General features: G+C 41.0%; 1 protein-coding gene across 2 annotated transcripts in view; it reads left to right on the plus strand.

Annotated features, from left to right (window-relative positions):
* Shq1 (SHQ1, H/ACA ribonucleoprotein assembly factor) overlaps positions 1–23,187 on the plus strand; it is a 98,085-nt gene that overhangs the window by 61,554 nt on the left and 13,344 nt on the right. The gene's annotated exons all lie outside the window — the stretch shown is intronic.

A 23,187-nucleotide genomic window follows, 5' to 3' on the forward strand; every position in this document is an offset into this window, starting at 1 on the left:
TGCGCACTGATATTTGTATGTGTAAAAGTCACAAGATTTAAATCTAATGCAAATAAGAGCTATGCCTTTATTGACTGACCCCTGACTTACTAAGTTCATGTTTCAAAGTAGAAGAAAATGCAAACTTTACAGTCTTGCAGCATAGGTAGAGAAGTCTGAACACTCACAAGTAGGCTTCAGCACTTTCTGAGTGAAATTTCCTTGATTTGTAAAAGCGTTTCCCGTTGCCTCAGTCAAGGAAGTGTAGTTGGTTGACTGTTAACTTAAAAAGGCAGTGCATTTATATGTCAGGAAAGACTTGAGTAGATCTGCTTCTCAGCAGGCACAGCTAGTGATCCACTTCAGTAGCAAGGGGTCGTTTGTTGGGACTTACAGAGCTCTTGATTGGAACGACTCCTTGGTGCTTTAGGATGATGTGGCACAGTGTCGTGTCAGTGCTGATCTAGAAGGGAAAGAAGCACGAGGCTTCTGTTACTGCTGTGATTGCCTTTTAATACCTCTCTGAATGAGCCATGACACGGAGTTTATTTCTCATTTTTGTTCACAAGGAAGCAATTACATTGGAGTGCAGTGTGAAGGCCTCCGGACTACCTGTTGTCTGCAGGGTGTTAGGGATTGCTAGATAACACCTGACTTTGCAGCATGTGGAATCTGCATCTGTGTTGGAAATCTACATTTTGCCAGGAGGAAAACTGAATCCGTAACCCTAAGATCATAATGGCAGGTCATCCCTTTATTGGATCCTTCTGTTAATTGAGCTTATCAGACACCCTGCTGCCATTTCCTGTTGTTACTTTTGTTTTCGTAGTCAAATTAAATTGAAACTATCAGAGTAGGAAAGAAGAGTGGACTTGAAAAGATTCAACTGTTTTGAAAACTATTTTGCTTCTTCAACTTCACCAATTTGAGCATAACTTTTCTTTCTCTAAATAGCCTATGTTATCTTTCTATGATAAACTTATTGACAGCCTAGCTACTTTTTTTTCTCCTCCTATGAAATAACACACTTCTTTATGCATCTGATTTTCCATTAAACTTTCTAATTTTATTCTTGGTTTTGTAAGTACAGCTTAGATGAGCTTTCTGGTGTTTTACCTATGAACCTTTTCACTTCTACATTAACTATATGGCAGCCTCTTAACTATTGTCTTCATCTTTTGCTGTCTTATTTTATATAGTTAAACTACCACAGTTTAATGCTTCACAATAGTTTATATTTTCTTTAGTCTATGCTTGATATTTTTATTGTAATAATAGAAGCTGTATAACATTTTATTGGAAGTACTAGACAAGTATGAAATTCTGCCCTGCTAAAAAACAGCATTCCATTTTTCTAGTCAGACATTTACTTTGGCAAAAATTTATTGAAATGTTGTCATTCTTATATTGAATCAATGAAGCTGTGGCAACAATGTAAGATTTGCCTCATGAGAGTGCTTTGCTTTTCTGTGCTATCCAGCTTCCTGTAGAACATGGAGCCTTGGATTCTTATGAGTTACAAGTCTGCAAATTAATTTATCTGGGGAAAACAAAAAAAGCATCCCTTGTTTCCTTCAGTGTACATGGCACTGGAATTTCCAGTATGGTGCCTACTTCAACAAGCATTCCCTGAGTGTCGGTGTGAGGATTGCTGAGGTTTTTCTTGCAGTGATGATGATTATCGACAGCTCTGTCACAGTTTCCTGCCCTGTGGGTTGAGATACTTCCCCAGATAGGTCACGTGCCACAACTAGTTGTCTTCCCTCATGGGCTATAGAAGGGAACTCAAAGAAAAAGTGCCGCTCCCTTTGGGAACTTTTCCTGGATGAAAGGGATTTAATGAACCATTTGTTTTGTTGGTAAATGCTCGCATACACTGGGTTGAGAGATCACTACACACATCTTAAGCTTTCCCCTGGCTGTCCTATACCTCAGTCTAAACCAGCCTGGGCTGTAACTTAGAGATCCACCTGCCTCTGCTTCCTAAGTCTCTCTATTCATTCTTTTTTTTTTTAAGATTTATTTATTTATTATGTATACAATGTTGTGTTTTGCAAGTACACCTGTACACCAGAAGAGGGCAACAGATTTCATTATAGATGGTTGTGAGCCACCATGTGGTTGCTAGGAAGTGAACTCAGGAACTCTGGAAGTGCTCTTGACCTCTGAGCCATCTCTCCAGCCCTCTCTATTCATTCTTAAACCAGTGGAAATACATTGTACATACCCATTTGTAACCTGTTTTACACAATAGTATTCAGTAAGTCTTTTCTTTTTTACAATGTAGTTCTATTAAGTATATGAAACTTCTCACTGTAAAAGGAGGTATGTGTGCCCAAGGTAGAGAATTGACAGTAAACTGAATGGGGTTTGCTTTGTTTGGGTTTTGCTGGTTTGAAACTGGATCTCATATAACCCTAGGATCCTTTTCTTCAGCTTCCCTAGAACAGAGATTGAAGGCATACTCCACACACCTGGCTTAAAACTATTCGGCTTTAGTTCATAGTTCATTCTAAAATGACAAGGTAACAGATAAGGTATTGTTGTTGTTCTTCAGCATATAAAATTTTTGGTATTTTAAAATCTAAATAAAGTCCTGACTATCTTCAGTATAACTGTCTTCAGTATAAATATCTGAGCATGTAACTGATTGAGTTGTGTTCTCTCTCTCATATGGTGGGATTTTGTTGTTTTTTTTTGGGGGGGGGTTCTAGGGAATCAAACCTTTGTCCATCATGTGTGAAGCAAGCCTTCTACCTGTCAGCTAACTCTCTAGTTCACCTAGTGTAACATTTTATTTTCAAGGTAGATAGTTGTGCAGAAAAAGATTTTAAAATGTGTGCTTAAGATGCTGGACCAATTTACCTTGAGCTGATAATACTCTTGGTACATTTAAATTCCCACTTCATTTTAGCATACTTTTCCCCCAAAGATACCTGCTCTGCTGCTTCCTGGCCTATGTGCTTAGCAGGGTGAGGTGTGTCCCTGCTGCTGTGGAGGCTGAGGCTTCTTTTGTTTTGCCACTCTTAATCCTGGCATGTCTGCAGCAAGAGGGTGTGAGGTTGACTCCTGGAGGTGCAGCATTGGTACAGAATATCTTTAAGAATAGTGTAGCCTTCAACATTTTTAGGATTGATAGGACAGATGCTAAGAGAGCTGTTGAAAATGTGCTGGTGAACAAATAAAACATGTTGTGTGGCAGTACTGAGAAGTTATGGTGCCTTCCCACTCCTCTACCCAGGCCCATTTTCTTCTGGTGTTCCATCATTCACAGGCCAATGTGTGGTTCTCTCTAAAAGATAAGCAGTTGTAGTGCTGTGCTTTTAGACTTCTTGAACTGGGAGCCAAAATAAACCTCAACTTACTCAGTCTGGGGTATGCTATATTAAGCAACAGAAAATGGATTAAGACACAAAGAAATTTAGTTAAGGATTGATGACAGTTAATCAAAGGACTGGGGATGTAATGCAGTGGTAGAGCTCCCGTGTCCTGTGTGTTCAATTTATAGCAACACACACACACACACACACACACACACACACACACACACACACAGTTAGAAATAGTGGATTGGCCTATGATACTAGCACTTGGGGGGCCAAGGCAGAAGGGTGGAGAGCATGAGGCCAGCCTATGTGGTGCTATGTGGTGAGACCCTGTGTCAGAAAAACAGATCGGGGTGAGGAAGAAAGCAAAGTATCAGACACAGGAAAAAGTACCCGCTATACCTAAGGTCTCCCAAACTTACGGATAGATCACAGTGTGGGCATAGGTAGGAGAGAGATGAGGCTGGAGGCCCCATGGAAGCTGTGACCACTTCATCCTGGAAGTGGGGCACAGCCAAGGAGCCTGAAGCTAAGTGGTACCAGTATGAGTGACGCCATCAGATCACATTGTAGGAACGTACTGAGGGAGGGGGTTGTTCAAAGCTGAAAGGCTAGCTTGATCAAGGCTAACTAACGCTGACTGGAGCTTGAATGGTTGCAGTGAGAAGGGAGGCAGGCCCATGCTCAGTCAAGAGGTGCTGAGGCAAGTGCAGTAACTACTTGGACAGGCTCAGCGAGAGGGGGAGGAGTGAAGCTGAGAGCCAGGTAGTGACTTGGCCAGTGAACCTAACCACTGAAGGTGTCTTGGACAAGACTGAATAATATTGGAGAGATTAGGTTGGGAGAGAGAAAGAGGGCAGCCTTGGAGATGCTGCCTCAGCCTCTAAGGAACATGCAGAAAAACATGCCAAGAACATTTGGACCACAGCTGGGCAAGATGTCTAGAGAAGAACTTGGAAGGAAAAGAGTTATGAATTAAACAGCAATGTAAAACTGTTGTCTGCTTGCCTGGGACTCTGGTACTCATGTGAATGTAATAACAGTCGTTGCTGGCTGAAAAAAATAACCATGCAGGGAGACAAGGAAAACATGAGAGCCTTGTGGTGCGCACGTAGCCTGTTTGTAGCTGTGGCTAGTGGAAGAGCAAGAATGGACTGACGCTTTGGGTCAGTTTATCCTGTACTGCACCTTTAGTGCAGTATGAGAGTCTTTGAGCCACCAGCCTTGGTTTTAGTTATGGGATCATATGAGAAACTCTCAGCCCTCTGGTGTGTCCTGAAGTTGCTAGTTCTCTTGGCTTGAGTCAGATTGTAGAGGAAAAACTCACTTGGACTTTGGCAGTGAAAACCAGTTTCTTAGTAGATGGTGGATTGCCCTCTTGATCCCATGTGCTGAAAAGTAGTAGGGCCTGGGGGACTCAAGCTGTGCAGAAGTCAGGCAGTGGCATGCTGTAGGCATGCCCCCTGAGGCTGCTGCTTTTCATATTTACACTGGCTGTTCCAGAAGCAGAGTAACCAGAAACTCCACAACCCTGACTTCACATGCCCTCTCCTTTAGCAGAAATAGTGGAGAGCCATTGGTTTGTAATTCCAGGAGATGAAGAATGGGATTGGCCCCAGTGGCTCTTTTCTGTCTAGAAACCTTGATCATGGCAGGTTGATTATGGGGTCCAGGAGCTACACAAGGAGAGCAACAGAACAAAAAAATCTGGGCCCAGGGGGTCTTTTCTGAGACTGATACTCCAACCAAGGACCATTTATGGAGAGAACCTAGAACCCCTGCACATGTAGCCCATGGCAGCTCAGTGTCCAAATGGGTACCCTAGTAAGGGGAACAGGGGCTGTCTCTGACATGAACTCAGTGGCTGGCTCTTTGATCACCAATTTCTGAGGGGGAGCAGTCTTACCAGGCCACAGAAGAAGACAATGCAGCCAGTCCTGATGAGACCTGATAGACTAGGATCAGAAGGAAGGGAAGGAAGACCTCTCCTATCAGTGGACTGGGGGAGGGGCATGGGTGGAGATGAGGGAGGGAGGGTGGGATTGGGAAGGGATGAGGGAAGGGGCTACAGCTGGGATACAAAGTGAGTAAACTGTAATTAATTTAAAAATAAATATATTTTTAAAAATTAAAAAAATAAAGGGGCTGGAGAGATGGCTCAGTGGTTAAGCATGCTGACTGCCTTTTCAGGGGACCTGAGTTCAACTCCCGATACCCAAATAGCAGCTCACAACTGTCTGTAATGCCTGGTCCAGGGAATCTGATAACCTCCCACAGACATACATGCAAAACACCAATGTATGTAAAATACAAATAAATAAATTATTAATAAAATAAAGAAAAGGTACTCATGGAATGATTTATATACTACCATGGCCCAGAGTGTACCAAAGACATGTACCGCTTCATGAGGACAGAGCAGTACGTGGGGAGAGACGGGGTCTCCGTGCCACTGATGTTTATGGTGAGCCTACAGTGCCTAGGGCTTCTGGCTAAATTAAGGCCTGTACTTTGGAGGCAGAAGCAAGCAGGTTTCTTTGAGTTTGAGGCTAGCTTAGGCTACATAGCAGGTTCCAGACAGCCAGGGTTACACAGAGAGACCTCATGTCAGAATAAATAAAATGAAATAAGTTGGCAAATATACCAGACCTGACCTCAGGACTTCGTATGCATATATACCCACATGCAAAAAAAAAAAAAAAAAAAAAAAAAAAAAAAAAAAAACCTGCAGGTAAACACGAATGCACACATACATGCACAAACAGGATTATTTGAAATAGGATAAAAGTACAAATGAAAAAAGAACAACAAAAAACTTTCTCCTGGGAGGCGTGCTCTGTTCTGAACGGGGTGGAGGGCTGCAGCTGAGAAGTATTGTATGAGAGAACTGAAGCCCTCTCCTGAACCCTTAACATTCTGGTGCATAATTTTTCTGAGTACACAGTTCCAGGGGCACTGGTCTCTTTGCAAAGGGTTGCAGTAGTCCTGGATCATAGGAGCATCTATAATCTTATGATTTATTGGCACTTTGCTTGTAAGAGAGATCTAAGGAAGAGCAGCAGTTCCCAGTGCTCACTGCTGAACTACTGGTGATAAAGGAAAGGCCTATTGAGTAGATCCCTTCTCTGTGACTCGCGCTGGATGGACACAAGGGAGTGGATATTGGCAGTGTAGTAATCTTTTCTTGTGGAGATAAATCCCACTTCCATCCAGGATGAGTTTGTGGATTTAATTAAAAATAAACAGTAAAACTAGAGTGCAACCTGGCATTCCAGAATAAGCATCTTACCAGAAATGATTTCAGTTCAAGGTTTAACATGCTTGAATTAATACACAGTTTTGTTTTTTTTTTTTAACTTTCTACACGTTTGTTATTAGAAGACAGTGTAACACTCAACATTTCACCGTTTATCAGGGAAGTAACTTCCCACATCAAGTTAACCACCCAGAGGACCTGCCTGTCCCTCTGCAGGCCTTAATTTAGCCAGAAGTCCTTGGCGATGTAGGCAGATGATGTGGGGTGAGGGTCGGGGGAGATGGCGGTGACATGGCGGTGACTTGTCTCAAAATCATCGTAAGTTGGAAAACCTGGCTGGAATTAGCTGCTCATCAGTTGAGCAAGCTGGGGACCTGACTGTCTCCATATATTACCACCAGGTCCCAAATGCGGGCCTGCTGGGCCTGACCTTTCAAGTGGGTGTTGGCCATCTGAACTCAGGTCTGCATGTTTGTGCAGCAGGCGCTTTACCACCTGGGCTGTCTCGGCTCCCAGGTGGATGCTCTATTTTAATATAGATTAGACTTATGGAAGACTTGCAAAGATAGGACAGATTCTCAGATACCTCCGTTACTTCTCTTTAATCACGAATTAAGTGGTGTGGTGTCAGTTAACGAGACAGCATTGACACATTATTATTGATTGAAGTGTTTTTTTGTTGTTGTTTGTTTTCAGTTTCAATTTAATGTCTACCTTTTTTGTTGTTGTTGTTTAGTCTGAAGTAGAGCCCAAGTCAATTCCTTGGGCATTTGATTATCCAGGGACTTATGCCTTTGAAAGGTATTGAAATACTGTGGCGATACCACTTACCTGTGGCCTGAATCACCACAGGTCCGAGCTTTGTAGAGGAGTGGTTGAGGATTTTCAGAGACTTCAAAGTGTAACTCTCATATCACCTGCGTGTACACATAGAGTGTGGGCATCAGTGTGTAGATGCAGTGATAAAATAAAGCACTGTGACAGTGACTTAGGTAAGACTGTGTGCCCTCCAGTTTTCTTCAGATGCTGGAGGTTAGCGGAGAAGGTGTGGATAGGAACCTTGGAGAACGACAACAGCTCTCAGCAGCGCGGGCATGCAGGTGCCTGGCCTGAATCTAAGGAGTGTGTGCTCCCAGCCCATCTTGTAGCTTCAGCTGGGCTCCATTTGCCCCTGATTCTTCTTGTGCTCCTCACTTGTGGGTGGCTCTGCCCTCCTCAGACTCCTGAAGCTGTGATTTGCAGGGGGAACACATGGTGCTTCATTTCACCTCTTGTTGTTTTATATTTTCTGAAAACTCTAGGTCAGGTGAGTGAGAGTGGTGATGGATCAAATGAGTTTTGTATACCACATACTGTACCTTGTGGAGAGTTTCCCCTGTGCCTGACTGTCTTGATAGCTTACTCAGGGAAAGAAGCTTACATTGATTAATGTGGCATGTGTGCAGTTATCATGCTCAGAAAGTGCTGTTTAAGGAGAGCTTTGTCAAGAGCAGTCTCTGAATGAAGTCACAAAAAAGCTTTGTAAAAAACTGACAACCTCAAGTACAATTTCCTTTTCTTCTGCCTATTATGATTGAAACCCAATCCTTGTTATAACATAATTATCTTAACTGAAGCCAGCAGGGAGTTGCTGCCTTATTGTAAGGGGTGTGAAGTCCCCTAAATAAATAGAGGATTAATTACATTCACAGCATGTTGTGAAGGTGATGAGATTGATTGTGGTCGTTTGACTTGTCCCATTTCCTGCTCTTACTACTTCTTGAATAAATAGAAGCTGAGAAAATGAGAACAAGAGCTCCCAAGCATGTCGCTGGCCATGGGTATTGGGAAAGGACCGTTTTGAGGCCGGCTTCTAGATTTTTAAGTCTGTGTCCAGATTTTAAGTTTATGTGATGTTTATTTTAGATTATTCTCTCATTGATTGTTCTTTTACTGTTTTCATTTTAAGACTTTTTGCAGAGATAATTTTTATTTCAAGAATACTGAGTTTGGCACCAGAACCCGTGTAAAAAAAGCCATGCATGGTGCTGTATGTCTGTAACCCTGAGACTCCCTGGCCAGCCAGTCCGCCCAAATAGCAAAGTAGCAGTTTGAATAAAATGGTCCCTATAAGTCTCTGGTATTTGAATACTTGGTCCCCAGTTGGTAGCTATTAGGGAAGGATTAGGAGATGTGGCCTTGTTGGAGGTATATCTCTGGTGGGGGTGGAGGAAGGCTTTATGGTTTCAAAAGCCTCCTCCTCCCTTCCCAGGGTGCTCTTTGATTTCTGTTTATAAGTGCGGATGTGAACTCTTAGTGGCTGCTCCAGCTCTATGCCTACCTGCCTGATGCCATGCTCCTGGTCATGATGGTAAGGGGCTTCTACATCTCTGGAAGTGTAAGCCCTCCTAAAACCCTTCTTTCTATAAGTTGCTTATAGAAAGTATTTTATCGCCACAGAGGGTCTCTGAAAGGCTCTGCCCTGCAGACTATCAAAGTAGATGCTGAGACTTATGGCCAACTGTTGGGCAGAGTGCATGGAATCTTATGTAAACATGAGTTAGGAAATAGTAAGATCTGGAGAGGACAGGAACTCCACAAGGAGAGCAACAGAACCAGAAAATTTGAACACAGGGATCTTCCCAAAGACTCATACTCCAACCAAGTACCATGCATGGAGATGACCTAGAACCCCTGCACAGATGTAGCCCAGGGCAGTTTAGTGTCCAAGTGGGTTCCATAGTAATGGGAAGAGGGACTGCCTCTGACATAATCTGATTGGCCTGCTCTTTGATCACCTCCCCCTGAGGGGGGAGCAGCCTTATCAGGCCACAGAAGATGACAGTGCAGCCATTCCTGATGAGATCTGATAGACTAAGATCAGAAGGAAGGAGAGGAGGACCTCTCCTATCAGTAGACTTGGGGAGGGCATGCATGAAGAAGGAGGAGGGAGGGTGGGACTGGGAGGGGAGGAGGGAGGAGCTTATAGGGGATACAAAGTGAATAAAGTGTAATTAATAATAAAAAAAATAAAATTTTGAAAAAAGAAAGTATTTTATCACAGCAAAAGAAAAGTAACTAAGACAGGCAAACTCCAGGTTCATTGAGAGATGCTGTATTAAAAAACAGCTGGGTATGGTGGCACTTGCCTGTATTCCCAGTACTTGGGAGGCAGAGGCACGGGATCTCTGTGAGTTCGAGGCCAGCCTGGTCTCCAAAGCAAATCCAGGACAGTCATGTCAGGAGCCATTCTGTTAAAGGAGCTCTCATTAGGCAGCTGGCCCTTCTGGAAAGGGATCCAGTATTTTGCAACGTATGTACCATGATATACCCCAGAATTACTTCTAGTGTCTGACACTCATTCTTTGTACACTACTGTGTCTTTCTATACTCTGGTATATTTCTGGGTATTTACACACTCTGAATAAACAAACTTCCTATGGGATCTTAATGAAGATGTACTGCTGTTCAGATGAATTAATTCCCAATTATGAATTCCTGATTTGATTCAAACAATTTTAAAAGTTAAATTCTTTTAGAACTTCTAAAACAATGTTAGAAAGTTTATGGCTGTATAAATACCTTTGTGGGCCTCCCGATGCCTCACTAGGAGACAGGCTTGAGACAGATTTGTGTCTTCAAGATAAGCCTTCATTGTTAACCCTGGTATAAACCATAAATATAAGCAAGTTGGTTTAAACTTTCCATGAACCCAAACTATAATGGGACTACCAAGCAATGTCTAATTAAGTACAAACCTTAATGTCATTATGTACAAACTGTTCTGTTGTAAATCCTTATATCTTGTCACCTTATGGCATTATGTACTGTCATTTTAAATTTACTTTGTTTCTTAGAATGAAAGACAGATAAGATTATTACCCCAAAGATAGCTGAAAAATGTGTAGCCAAGTCAGTCCTGATTGAAAAGACATATATTCTTGTAACTTTTAGACCCTGTTAACCTTTAGACCCTGTCAAGCTTTGTCACTCTGAATTCACTGTGAATTTATGCAGTAGATACATAGATAAGAAATGTTTAGTTTTAAAACATGTAACTTGTTGTATTTTAGAATTCATCTGTTTTGTGATTAATTGCGTTTTTGACTATGAGGTAATTCCTTTTCTGGGAGCTTTCTCCCAGAGGTATAAAGGCTATCCAGTAAACTGTGGCAACACACACACACAAAATTTGGCAGAAGCCTGGTGGTGGAAGCTCATTGTATGAAAGCTGGCTAGAATTTGCTTCATCCATGAGTTGTAAATGTGTATACAGATATGTGTTTACATGAAAATATGTACATCTGTCTGTTTTTCTGTTGATATGTTACATGAATGAATGTCAATTGTCTGTCTGTATGTAAAGAGTTCTTTTTATACCATCCATTGAATGTATGCATGAATATGTATAGGTCTATATGTCTGATTGTTTGTCTATGTGTGAGTATGGGCTGATACTATGGAACCAGCAGGCTAAACTTGCTGTAGTTTCTGCAGAGGAGACGTTAGCAAAATCGACATCTTCGTCATGTGTAATCTTGTGAGAATTCATTGAAGTTAAATCTCTTCATCTACTTTTTTCCTTGACATGTGTACGTGAATGGTTTTTGCTTACTTTCTCCCCCTTTTTCTTTTTCTTAACGATTTACAAACAAGTTAACAGTGAATCAGGATCTAACTATCAGCCTAGGACAAGCAGGAAATGGTTTACTTTAGCCTGTGGAGAAATTTAGGGATGGGTGGGTGGGTAGATAGATAGATAGATAGATAGATAGATAGATAGATAGATAGATAATAGCTGTTATTTGTTTAGGTAATTGCACCCTCCCCCCCCCCCCCCCCCGGCAGTAATTTGAAGCACTGCCTGGGTGTGTGAAAGTGAAAATGGCTAGGGTTGTGTGGGTCATGTTTCCTGCTCTTTCCAGCAGTAGCAGCTCTGCGTGTTACATTGAGGCTGGCCAAGCAGCTTCCCAAAGGAATCAAACGCAGTAATTTGTCACCTCAGGGCCTGGAGCCATGTGTTCTTACCTTGTCAAAGACAGAATAGAAGACATTTGCAGAGGAAAGGGGTGCTCCCTGCTTCAATTCTAGAATGTTCTCCACTTCTTTATCCTCTCCAAACGATGTGCCTCAACAGAAGACAGTGATTTGCACGTAACTGAAAGGCATTATGTGTTACTATTGTTTTTGTCCTGTGAGCAACAGTTTCCTAAATCAAACTCACCCACTTTGTCTGAAATATTTAACCTGTGAATGTTTCTGTTCTTAGGCCTCATTTGTTGAAATGAATTGGGTTATAATTGAACCCAAAAGGTACTGAGCACCTGCTACTGCAGTCACACTTCATGCTGGATAGAGTATGAAAGTCATGGTTTCTGCATCACAACACGCACTGTCCAGGACACGTAGAGGGAAGTTGGTGTTTAGGAAGCAATGAAATTATACTGTCATGAAAGTCATGACTGGAAAATATACGGAGAAAGCAGCATACATAAAACTGGACATTCTGAGCTCACTGAGCCATAGTAGAGAACATTCATAGACCAGGATCCTACAAAGATGCATGTTGGTAACAATAAAAAGTGTCTCTAGTTTGTATACTCGTGGGACAATTTACTATTTCATGCATAGATTTTGGTATGTTTTATATATATCCTCCCTTGCTGTGCCTTTATATTTTCTTAAATAAGCATTTTAAGAACTTAAATGGGTGGTACAACACTGCAGAGTAGCACAGAAGTAAAGGTAGAAAGTGTGGTGCTGTGTACATAAGCCCAAAATGAACAAAAGAATGAAAAGAGAATGCTCTTATCCCCCAAAGGAAGTACACTAGATACAGCAATGAGATAGTTCCTCAGGGCTTGTCTGGGTTTTCCTAGCTACAAAGGAAATGCTGAAGCCGCTGGTCCTTTGGCAGTGCACGAAGTTTCTCTCATTGTTTTGATGCACCAGTTTTATGATTTAAACAAAATTAAATAGTAGAGAAGGAGGTCACACCATCTGACATGTTCAGTTGTGAATTTTGTGCCAATGTTACCAGGTGAGAGAATGTCCCCTGTGATGTCTGTTGTGTTGCCTACCTTGAGTACAAACTGGATGGATGAGGTATCTCTGTCACAGGCTACACACATACACACATACATTATATACTCTGTATATAGTGTGCTTTACCTGACACAGAGGCATGGGAAAAGTGATGCCCCTTCTAGTCTTCATCCTTCTAACTCCATCTTGTACTGTGAGTCCGGGGCACATACCATTTCTTTTTCTTTCTTTTAGCACCCAAAGACATACCTCTGAGTGAGGAATGCAGCAGCTTCTCAAATGTAGTTTTTTTGTACCTGTGTGCCACTCAAGGAAGCGTGCCAACCAATTTAGATTTTATTTTTGTCCTTAGTATATCCCAGTGCTTCAGATAAATGGCATTTAGTTCTTACTGGAAGAAATTGACTTCCCTCTCAACATGATGTGTAAAATTCTAGTTGTCAGCATATGTCCTGCTACTTGTCTTGATAGCCACGGCAGTTTAAAAGGACTTCGATTATGCTGTGTAAGCTAAAGTAATGTGAAGCAAACTGCTGGCAGGGCCTCTCCACTGGACTCCTGGAACCCAGCGTTCCATAGCACAGGTTTCAGGGCAGCCTTCTGAGCGTACCACCTGTGTGCCCTCGCGTTGTAGATGCTTCACTTCAGTCAGATTTCCCACGTAGCCTCTGTCAACTCTGTTGGTAAGGCCTAGACTCATCTCATTTTTCTGTCAGGAAGGTCAGCCTTGCTCCGGGTGGTTCAAGAAGAGCATTGCTCTAGTCTTTTAAGAAAAGCCACCCAGAGCATCCCGTTGTGTGTTCATGTTAGTGTAACATGTTTCCACAAGAGTTCTGCCAGTGCTCTTGAGCATGGCTAGTAAGTTCTCCTGAATCCTTAGTTTCATATCTTTTGAAGTCCTATTATGTTAAGTAGTGGTAGTCGTGCTTTTGAAATTGCTATTGTATTTGGTGTGAGTATGCATTCATCCACCTATTCATTCAACCAAGAGCTAAGAGTTGCTACCATGGGCAAGGTTCTCTGCTAAGGTCCTGAGCCTGTGGTAGGAAACAAAATGCATCATGGCCTCTGTGCTCCTGGAGCTTACAGTGTCATCACAAGAGAGGTAGTCATCAGGAGTCACACAAAGTAAAAACTTTGTGCAGAGCAAGTGAAAACTTTGGAAAGTACACACACACAGAGTCTTACTCTAGTGAAGGGCATTGGAAGAAGAGGAAATGTATTAGGAGAGCACTCAGAGAAAATGTGTCATTTAAATACTCAAGTACATGAAAAACTTCATGAGGTAGGGGTAGTAGAGGAAAGGAGCATGTGAGCAAAGGGTCATGATGAAGCTGAGAGCCAGGCTGAGTCAGACTGCAGCACCTTCCAGGGTGAAGGATTTGATGGTACATGAAGGACTTTGTGTGCTTTTTAGGCAGGTGGGAGGGCAACTGGCAGTATCCTCAGGGATGAGTGTCCCTTTATAGGAAGGGAAGATTTAGGAACTAAAATGAATTCTGGGAAGATCAGAAGATGGTGCCCGGGTTTGTGGTTTATGCAGCTGGACCAGTGATGACATTTCTACGCTTGGGATATTGGCTTTTATTAGGGAAATTGTGCTGATTATGGACTTAGCCTCCTTAGAATTCCTAGTCCTAGGGAGTAACTACTTTTCTCCTTTGCCTCTGTTATTGTTTCCTTCCTTATTTAAAACAACTATTAAGGCTGGCACAATGGCTTAAGGGGTAAAGGTGCTTCCTGCCAAACCTGAGGACTTGAGTTCCATCCCCTGAACCTACATGGCCAGAAAGAAAGAACCGACTCTCAAAAGTTGTCTTCTGACCTCATGCCAGCACCCCTACCCAAATAAATAAATGGTATCTTAAAAAATAAGTTAAATGACCTTATACAGAACCATTTATTTAGGATTTGGCATTTGTGTACCTTTTTGTGGGTATATTTGTAGTGTATGGTTGTTTTCTTAGGAACTAAAATAAGAAAATACAATTATATAGTGTATGCATGTAGCTAAAGAACGGTATCACTCAGCATAGGTGGCTATCACCAGCCCTAAGAGACAGAATGTTATCAGTTTCTCAGAAGCTGTCTATTGAGGCCAGCCCTCGTCTAATTATAGGGTCTATGCGCTCTTGTTGATCATTACTTTTCTTTTCTTTGTGCTTTTACCATATAAATGGTTTTAGTCCCCAATTTGCTGTGTAGATGTACTTGTTTTAAATCTTGCATGCATAGAATCATCTTGTATGCATCCTTCTCTTACCCCACTTCTCCCCTAAATAGTGGTATTAGATGATGCCCACAGAGCTATGGTCACGTCTTTGTTTTCCTGCATGTCTGAGTGCTGTAAGTTCTCACTATTTCCAGGGCTGTGAGAGCTGTTGGAAAAGCTGCCTTAATTATCACTGCATGTTTCTGGTGAACCTGTGCTTTGTTTAGTGGTGCTGAGTATACAGCCCACTTAGGTAAGCCCTCCACTGCTGATCTGTATCCTCAGCACACCATGTCTGGGGAAGCCCTCTCCTTAGGAGTGGTATTGCTGGAATCTGAGGAGTAATTGTTGCAAAGACTTCCCTGGGTAAATCAAATTGTTAGGCAAACTGGTTGTGGAAACTTAGATCCCATTCTAACAGTGTAGAATTCCCCTGGTTCTAATGTCATGCTAATACTTATATTAAACTTAAGGTCTTAGAATCTGACAAATGAGATCAGGCACTTTCAAGATGGTCTGGCTATAAATAAGATTTGACAGTCTGAAGGAGTGTGATGTTATTTCTTCTGTTATTTTTGTTTATATTTTCTCAGTTATCAATAAAAATGAAGCACCTTTCTGTATATTCTTTAGCTAATCATTAGTGTTGTTTGTCCTGTGGAATGCCCATGTCTCATAATTCCTCATTTTCCCAAGAAGGTCATCTTTCATTTTGACTTGCCGGATTCCTCCGGTCTGCTGGTTGCTTTGCCTTTATTAGTTAAATATGCTGTGTGTTTCTCCCAGCTTGTAGTATCTTTCAGTCTTGTTGTTGAGTGTTTATAAACAGATTTTTATTTTAGTGTAGAGTTTGCTGGTATGCTCCATTTTGGCTCTTATTTTTGTTTCTTATTTAACAAAGTCTTTATGATTTGAATGTCATAAAGACACTCATCTAACTTTTTATTCTTTTGTGATTAGCATTGTAGGTTCTTAGTCCATCTGGAGTTGATTTTTATATGTTGTGAAATTGGGATCCCATTTCATTGTTTTCCCATATGGATTACCTTAACCTAGCTTCCTTTGTTAAATAGTCTAGCCTTTTGTTGTCCTCTGTCATAAGTCAAGTTTACATATATGTATGGATCTGCTTCTGGGTTGTCTGTTCAAATCCATGGATTTACATGTCTATCATGTGCTGATTACATACTTTCTTAATTACTGTAGCTTTGTATCTTAGACTCAACCTGTCAGAGTTCCATGAAAAACACTGTGATGGGATTACAGCTTGGTAAGGCTGATGGCTGTTTCTCTCTCCTGCTAATATACAAAGTACCTTCCAGCACTATGGAAGCTAGCCAGTAGGGATGAAACTTCCAGGTTGGTTCCAACTTGATTTCTTCATGTTCTATGACTCAGATATGTGGTGTGTTCAGCAATAGGATCTTACCATCAAGTTGTGTACAGTAACCAAGAGTTATGACAACATTGTAGCCTGTAATGTTGGGAGGTGGTAATGATGTTGGGAGGTAATGATGTTGGGTGGTGCTCAGCCTGATTTCTTATGTAAGTCAGGACCACCTGTCCATGGGTAGCACCCCACCTTCTCCCCATGGTATGGACCCTTCTACATCAATTATTAATCAAAAAAAAAAAAATACCCTACAGACCTGTTGCCTACAGGTGATTTGAATGGATGCATTTTTCTCAATTGAGAGTCCCTCCAAATATGTGTAGTTTTGTTTCAAGTTGGCAAAAACCAACAAGCATATCATTCCTGGTTTTTGTTTTTGTTTTTTGTTTTTTGTTTTTGTAGCCTATGATATCTAAAAGGGGTATTGTGCCCCTCCACTCCCCAGTTTTAGGGTAATTTCACTAAACTCATTTTACATATGTGTAATTACATATTTTAAGAAGCTTCTATAGTTGTAGATTTCCATGTGGCTTTTTTACAGGCCTTTAATGTTTTGGGTTTTGTTTTGTTTTGTTTTTCAAACTATTGTGAATGAGATTTTACCCCCCTCCCCAATTTATTTCTTGGTAAGTTCAATGTCACTATAAAGAAAAGCTACTGATTTCTTTATCAATTTTGTATCTTACTACTTTGATAAAAGTGTTTATAAGGTGTAAGAGTTTTTTTTTTATGAAATCTATAGATTCTTTTAATTATATGCTCATGTATCTTCAGAGATAAACTCCATCCTTCCTTAGTTGTATGCCCCCCCTTTTTTTCTTTCTCTTACCTCACTGTGGTAGCTAAGACTCCAAACACTCTATTGAGTATGAGTTGTAAGTGTAGGCACCCTATTTCGTTCCAGATTTAGGAGAAAATGCTCTGGTGTTTTTTTTCTCACTTAGCATAACATTGGCTGTAGGTGTGCTGTATGTAGCCTTTATTTTGTTATACTATGTTCCATCTATTTCTAGTTTGTTCAGGGATTTTATATCATGAAGGGATGTTGAATTTTGTTGAAGGTCTTTTGTACATTGCCTGAGATGATTATATAGGTTTGTTTGTTTGTTTTCTTAAATCTCTTTATGTGTTGAACTGTGTATATTGAGTCAACTTTGCATCCCAGGAATGAAACTAACTGGTCATGGGGTGTGATCTTTTTAATGTGTTCTTGAATTCAATTTGCATAGATTTTACTGAGAATGTTTGCATCTGTTTTCATCAGGTAAGTTGGTCTATTGTTTTCTATTTTTGTCCTCATCTAGTTTTGGTGCTAATCCTGGCTTTGTAGATTGGTTTTTAATAATATTCTTTCCTTTTCCATTTTAGGGAACAGTTTAGAGAACTTGATGTTGCTCTTTTTTAAAGGTTCGGAATGAACATTACCAGTGAATCCCCTGTCCTGGACTTAGCTTCTTTTTATTACTGCTTCAGTTTTGTTGAGTGTTATGGATGTGTTCATTTGTATCTTTTTCATTTTAGTAGGTCATATATCTAGGCAATCACCCATTTTTTCTAAACTTCCCAGTTTTTGGGCCGTATGTTTTCAAAATACTTTCTAATGATTTTCTATGATTTACTAGACTCTGTAGTAACCACCTCTTTTCTATGATTTACTAGACTCTGTAGTAACCACCTCTTTTCATTTCTAGTTTTATCAAATCTTTTCTTTTTTGGCAATTATTTGGCTAGAGAGTTATCAAGCTTACTTGTTTTATTTATGTTTTTTCCCAAAGAACCAATTCTTTGTTTGATTCTATATATCTATTTACCTTTCATTTTGTTCATTTCTGTTGTTTCTTGCTATTTACTGCTTTGGGATTTAAATTGAGCTTGTTTTCTGTGACCTTGAGGTGAGGTGAATCATTAACTACTTGAGGTCGTTCTGGGTTTGTTGTTTTTGTTTTTTTGAACATAAGCTTTCATAGCTAGAAACTTTCTTTTTAAAAATGTCCTGCCTGGGCAGGTCTGGTGGGGCACACCTTTAATCCCAGCACTTGGAAGGTCGAGGCAGGCCAATTTTTGAGTTCTTGGTCTGCAGAGTGAGTTCCAGGACAGCCAGACAACAGGCTTCATAGCCTGATGAGCAGCTAGGGTGCTTTCCAACCCAGGTGGACCTGACCTCCAGGTTTTCCCAGTATCCCTACCTGCTGCAGGGCATATCTATCTTCTACTCTGAACTTTCCAGCCCAGGGGCTGGGGCTTCCTCTCCCCTTCACCATATAATCCAGGCACTTTGATTCCCCTTCAGCTGTCTCCTCTCTCCCTCGTTCTAGCTTCCTTCTTTCTGTGTTTCTCCCCCTCTCCTCCTTTTCCCTCCCTCTCTCTCCCTTTGCATGGCAGCCAAGAGCTGCTCCCAATAAGCCTGCATGAATATACTTTAACTTTCTTGCATTAGCTTCTATTCACTGCTTCAATAAGGTCTATCACTAGGTCTTCACAGCGAAACCCTGTCTCTAAAAACTAAAGAGAGATAGAGAGGAAAGAAATTTAAGAGAGGAAGGAAGAAAGGAAGGAAGGAAGGAAGGAAGGAAGGAAGGAAGGAAGGAAGGAAGGAAGGAAGGAAGGAAGGAAGGAAGGAGATTCTAGAACTTTTTGATGTCCTTCCTGATTTCTTCAGTGACCCACTGGTCATTCAGGACTGTATTGTTCAGGCTCCTTGTATTTGTGTAGTTTCTGAGAATTTTCTTGCTATTTGGTTTGTTGTTTTACTGCACTGTGATCTGATAAGATAGAAGAAGTTGTCCTGATTCTTTTGTATTTCTTAAGACTTGATTTGTTGCCTAGAATGTGGTCTGTTGTTAGAAAGCTCTTGGGCTTCTGAGAAGAATGGGTTTTCTGCTTCCTGTGGCTGAAATGTTTTGTAGATATCTGTTAAGCTCCTTTGACCTATGCTGCAGTTGAACTCTGAGGCTTCTTTATTGATTTTTTCAATTGGATGACCTATTCAGAGATTAGAGTTGGGTATTGAATCACCCGCTATTATTCTGTTAGGACCTATCTGACCTTTTGTGTCCATTACTGTTTGTTCTATGAAATTGGGAGCCCCAACATTCAGTGCATAAGCATTAATATCACAATATTTTCTCTATGAATAGTTCCCCTTGTTAATGTATAGAGGCCTTCGTTAGGACTTCTGAATAATTTTGGTCTAAAGTCTATTCTGCCTGATACCAGAATAGCCATGCCAACTTCCTACATTATTTCCACTCACCTGACAGGTTGATTTTTGTTCTTTGACACTTACTTTGTATATGTCTATACCTGTGAGATTGTTTCTAGAAGGCAATAGAAGGGTGTGCCCAGTTTTTTTTTTACCTATTTAGAAAGTCTCTTTCTATTGGTGAGTTGAGGTCATCTACATTTAAGGTTATTATTAAAAGATGTTAATGATTCCTATAACTTTATTTCTTGGTTTTCTTGTTACATTATTGTTTCCTCTGTGCTTTCACCCGTATTAATACCAGGTGTTTGTTGGCCAGATATGCTGGATATAATAGATTCCTTCCTACCTTTCCTTTGTTCAGCCATTTCTTTCCTGAAATTTATTATTCCCTTTGATCTTATGAATGAGACCATTTTTCTTCCTCTTCTGTGTATAGTATTCCTGTAAGGTTTTTTGTTTTTTTGTTTTTTGTCAATGCTGATTTGGTAGTCATGAACTGCCTTAGGTTGTGCTTGCCTTGAAATGCCCTTATTTTTTCTTTAATTAAAAAAAAATAGCTTTTCTGGATATAGTACTCTTGGCCAACGGTTATTTACTTTCAGTTCTTAAAATATATCATTCCTTGCTGTCCTGGCTTCAAGAGTTGCTGACCAGATATCTGCTGTTCCTGTCTTTGTTGGTGAGTTGGCGTTTTCCTCTTAGCGCTTTGAATATTGTTTTGTGCTTTTTATTTCTTGGCAAACTGGCTATATTGTGGAAGAGGTCTTCTCTGGCCACACATATGTGGTTCTTACTGCCTCCTGTTCAAATGTTTATTTCTAGATTTGTGGAATTTTTCTACTATAACTATTGACTATAGTCTTTAGCTCAGCTCCTTCTATTCTGTAGAGTCTTAAGTTTCAACTTTGATTGCATCCCTGAGTCCCTGGATATTGTTATGCTTGTTTCTTACTTCTTATCAGTGTTGAAATGCAGTATTTCCTCACCTGTGTCTTCCACCCCCAACATTATTTTTCCCGTTTTTGGTCCAGTCTGTTGGTGATCTTTTCAGATACTGTATGTTTTTGGTTCATTTTATTTAATTCATCCCTAACACTTTTTTTTTTTTTAAGTCTGCTTCCTACCCCATTGCTGACATTTTTATCTGAATTGCTGGTTTTCTAATCTTTTATGCTGACTTTTCCTCTGTGTTACTGGCTTTTCTCTCTGGGGCCTGGATCAATTCATCTGTTGTTTGTATCCTCTTTAGCTTCTGAAATCTTCATCTAGTCTTTTGTCTGTTTGATGTCTTTGATGTTGGTAGTTGGGGGTGGGAGTGTAGCTGTCTTTGAGAGGAATCACATTGCCTTGCTTTTCTGTTTCTTGCATTGCTGCATTGTGTGTGACTGGCACATCTCTTGGTTTCAGTCTCTCTTCTAGACTTTTGGAGAGGATATTCTTATTGAGCAGCCTGCCCTTGAAAGCTCAATCTCTAGTACCACTCAGCACAGGAAAAAAAGCTGCTGTAGCAGCAGCAACATCAAACCACCTAAGATAAATGTGCTCAAATAAATTATAATCCTGAAATACATCACCAATGACCATAAAACTGAAAATGGCAAAACCTGTTATAGTGTGTGCTGTGAAATAAAGGACTACTTAAGTATGGAATGAGATAGAGAAAGTAGACCAGGAAGGCTAAGTGTGGTGGCACACACCTTTAATTCCAGCACTGGGGAAATAGACACAAGAGGATCTCTTATGAACTTGATGCCTGCCTGGTCTACATAGCAAGTTCCAAGCCCACCAGGGCTATATAATGAGACCATGTCTTTGGGAAGGAAGACTAGGAAAGGGAAGAGAAAAAGGAGATTTAAAGTTAAAGAGGTCAAAGAAGAAAAGAGGGGAATGAAGAGGGATGATATAGAGAGGAAAAGATGGGGGTGGGGTAGTAACAAAAAAAAAAAGATTTTACAGTGAAAAATTTCAGAAACAAAATTAGGTAAATATAAGAACGGGGATAAAAAGACTTTTCAAGAAAGTAATTTTGTAAAGCTGATAAGATGAAGATATTACTAAATATAAAGAGAAAGAGAAGAGGGTAGGAAAGAAACCTGCAGAAAGGAAAAGTATTTGCTTAAATGGAAAAAAGATTAGATGAGTGTATGAAGAGGAATAACACACAGGATCTTTTAGAATACAGTATAGCAAAAACCCTGCTGAACATTAGAAATTAAAGAAATCAGAGTGGAAGTGCTGTGGTACAGCTTCTTTCTGTCCCCTCAAAACTTGGAGTCTACATCTGAGCCAGGGTTCTAGGTCCTCTCTGTGCATTGTCCTTGGTTGAGGCATCATTCTCTCAGGACCCCAGGGCTCAGTTTTTTTGGCTCTGTTGGTCCTTTTAGAGCTCCTATCCCCTCCAGGTCTTTCTGTCTCCCCCTTCTTTCATAAAATTCCATGCATTCTGCCCAAAGTTTGGCTATGAGTCTCAGCCTCTACTTCAATACCTTGATTAGTAGAGTCTTTCAGAGACCTTCTGTGGTAGGATGTAGCCCATGGACTCAGTCTCCAAGTGGGGTCCCTAGTAAGGGGATCTGGGGCTCTCTTTCACATGATCACCTCCCCCTGCAGAGTGCAGCCTTGCCAGGCCATGGAGGAAGACAATGCAGCCAGCCCTGATGAGACCTGATAGGCTAGGGTTAGATGGGAGGGGAGGGGGACCTCTACTGTCAGTGGATGGGGGAGGGGCATGGGGGAGAAGAGGGAGGGAGGGTGGGATTGGGAGGGGATGGAGAAGGGGGCAACAGCCAGGATACAGATTGAATAAATTGTAATAAATGATAATGTATTTTTTAAAAGTGTTAAAAAAAATTGGATCCTACTGGATGTGTGCACAAAGTAGGTGGGGTCAGCTGAACCCAGGGGGGTCTCATCTTTCCTTTGGTTTAGCTGTTGCCGAGTTTGTGTGGGACCAGTGTCTTCTGTCTACCACAGTTGTCTTCACACTTGAAATTTCCCTAATGTGCTAGTTTGAATAAGAATGGCCCTTATGTGCTCAGGATTTTGAACACTCCATCCCCATTTGGTGGTGCTGTTTAGGTAGATACAGGAGGTGTAGCCTGGAAGAAGTATGTCACTGGGCATGGGCTTTGGGATATTAAAGCCATGTTCCATTCCTAGTTCAATCCTTCTGCTTTCTGCTTATATTTGGAGATGTGAGGCCTCAGCTCCCAACTTCCAACTTCACCTGTCCTGTCTCTTGCCATGCTGGTCCCACCCCTCTGGAATCAAAAGCCAAAAATAAACTTTTGTAAGTTGGCTTGATCACAGTGTAAAAACCAATAATAGAAACAGCAATAGAAAAGTAACTAATATACCTTGTTTGTGTTTTGGGGCCTCTGCTGGTCTTAGCTTTGCTTTATGTGGGCTGGGAAGATTCTCTCATCCTCCAAGACTCCCCAGGTCATATATCCTAATATTTCAGCTAAGGAGTGTCTCCCAAAACAAGTGCATTGAAAACACGAGAAGCAACTATGGCACTGAGATCACTAAAGGCAGAGGTCAGTACAGCAGCGGCGAAATGACACTATGGGTATCAGGTTTTGAACTTTAGAGTTCTTGCACATTTCAGTGAAGTGCAGTATCCTAAATGTGATCTCCCACTGGCCTCAGGCTCAGAGCCACCAGGCTCCAGTATAATTTTCAGTTGATGAGATCTGTTCCCAGCCACCAGGGGCAGAATTACCATTCTTTTTGATTCCTCAGCTTGAATATGCTGCCTGCATCTTTCAGCTGGAAGAGTCTGGCTGGCTT

The sequence above is a fragment of the Psammomys obesus genome, unplaced genomic scaffold (genome assembly GCF_907164565.1).
Source record: "Psammomys obesus unplaced genomic scaffold, mPsaObe1.curated_primary_1811, whole genome shotgun sequence".
NCBI classification, from domain to species: domain Eukaryota; kingdom Metazoa; phylum Chordata; class Mammalia; order Rodentia; family Muridae; genus Psammomys; species Psammomys obesus.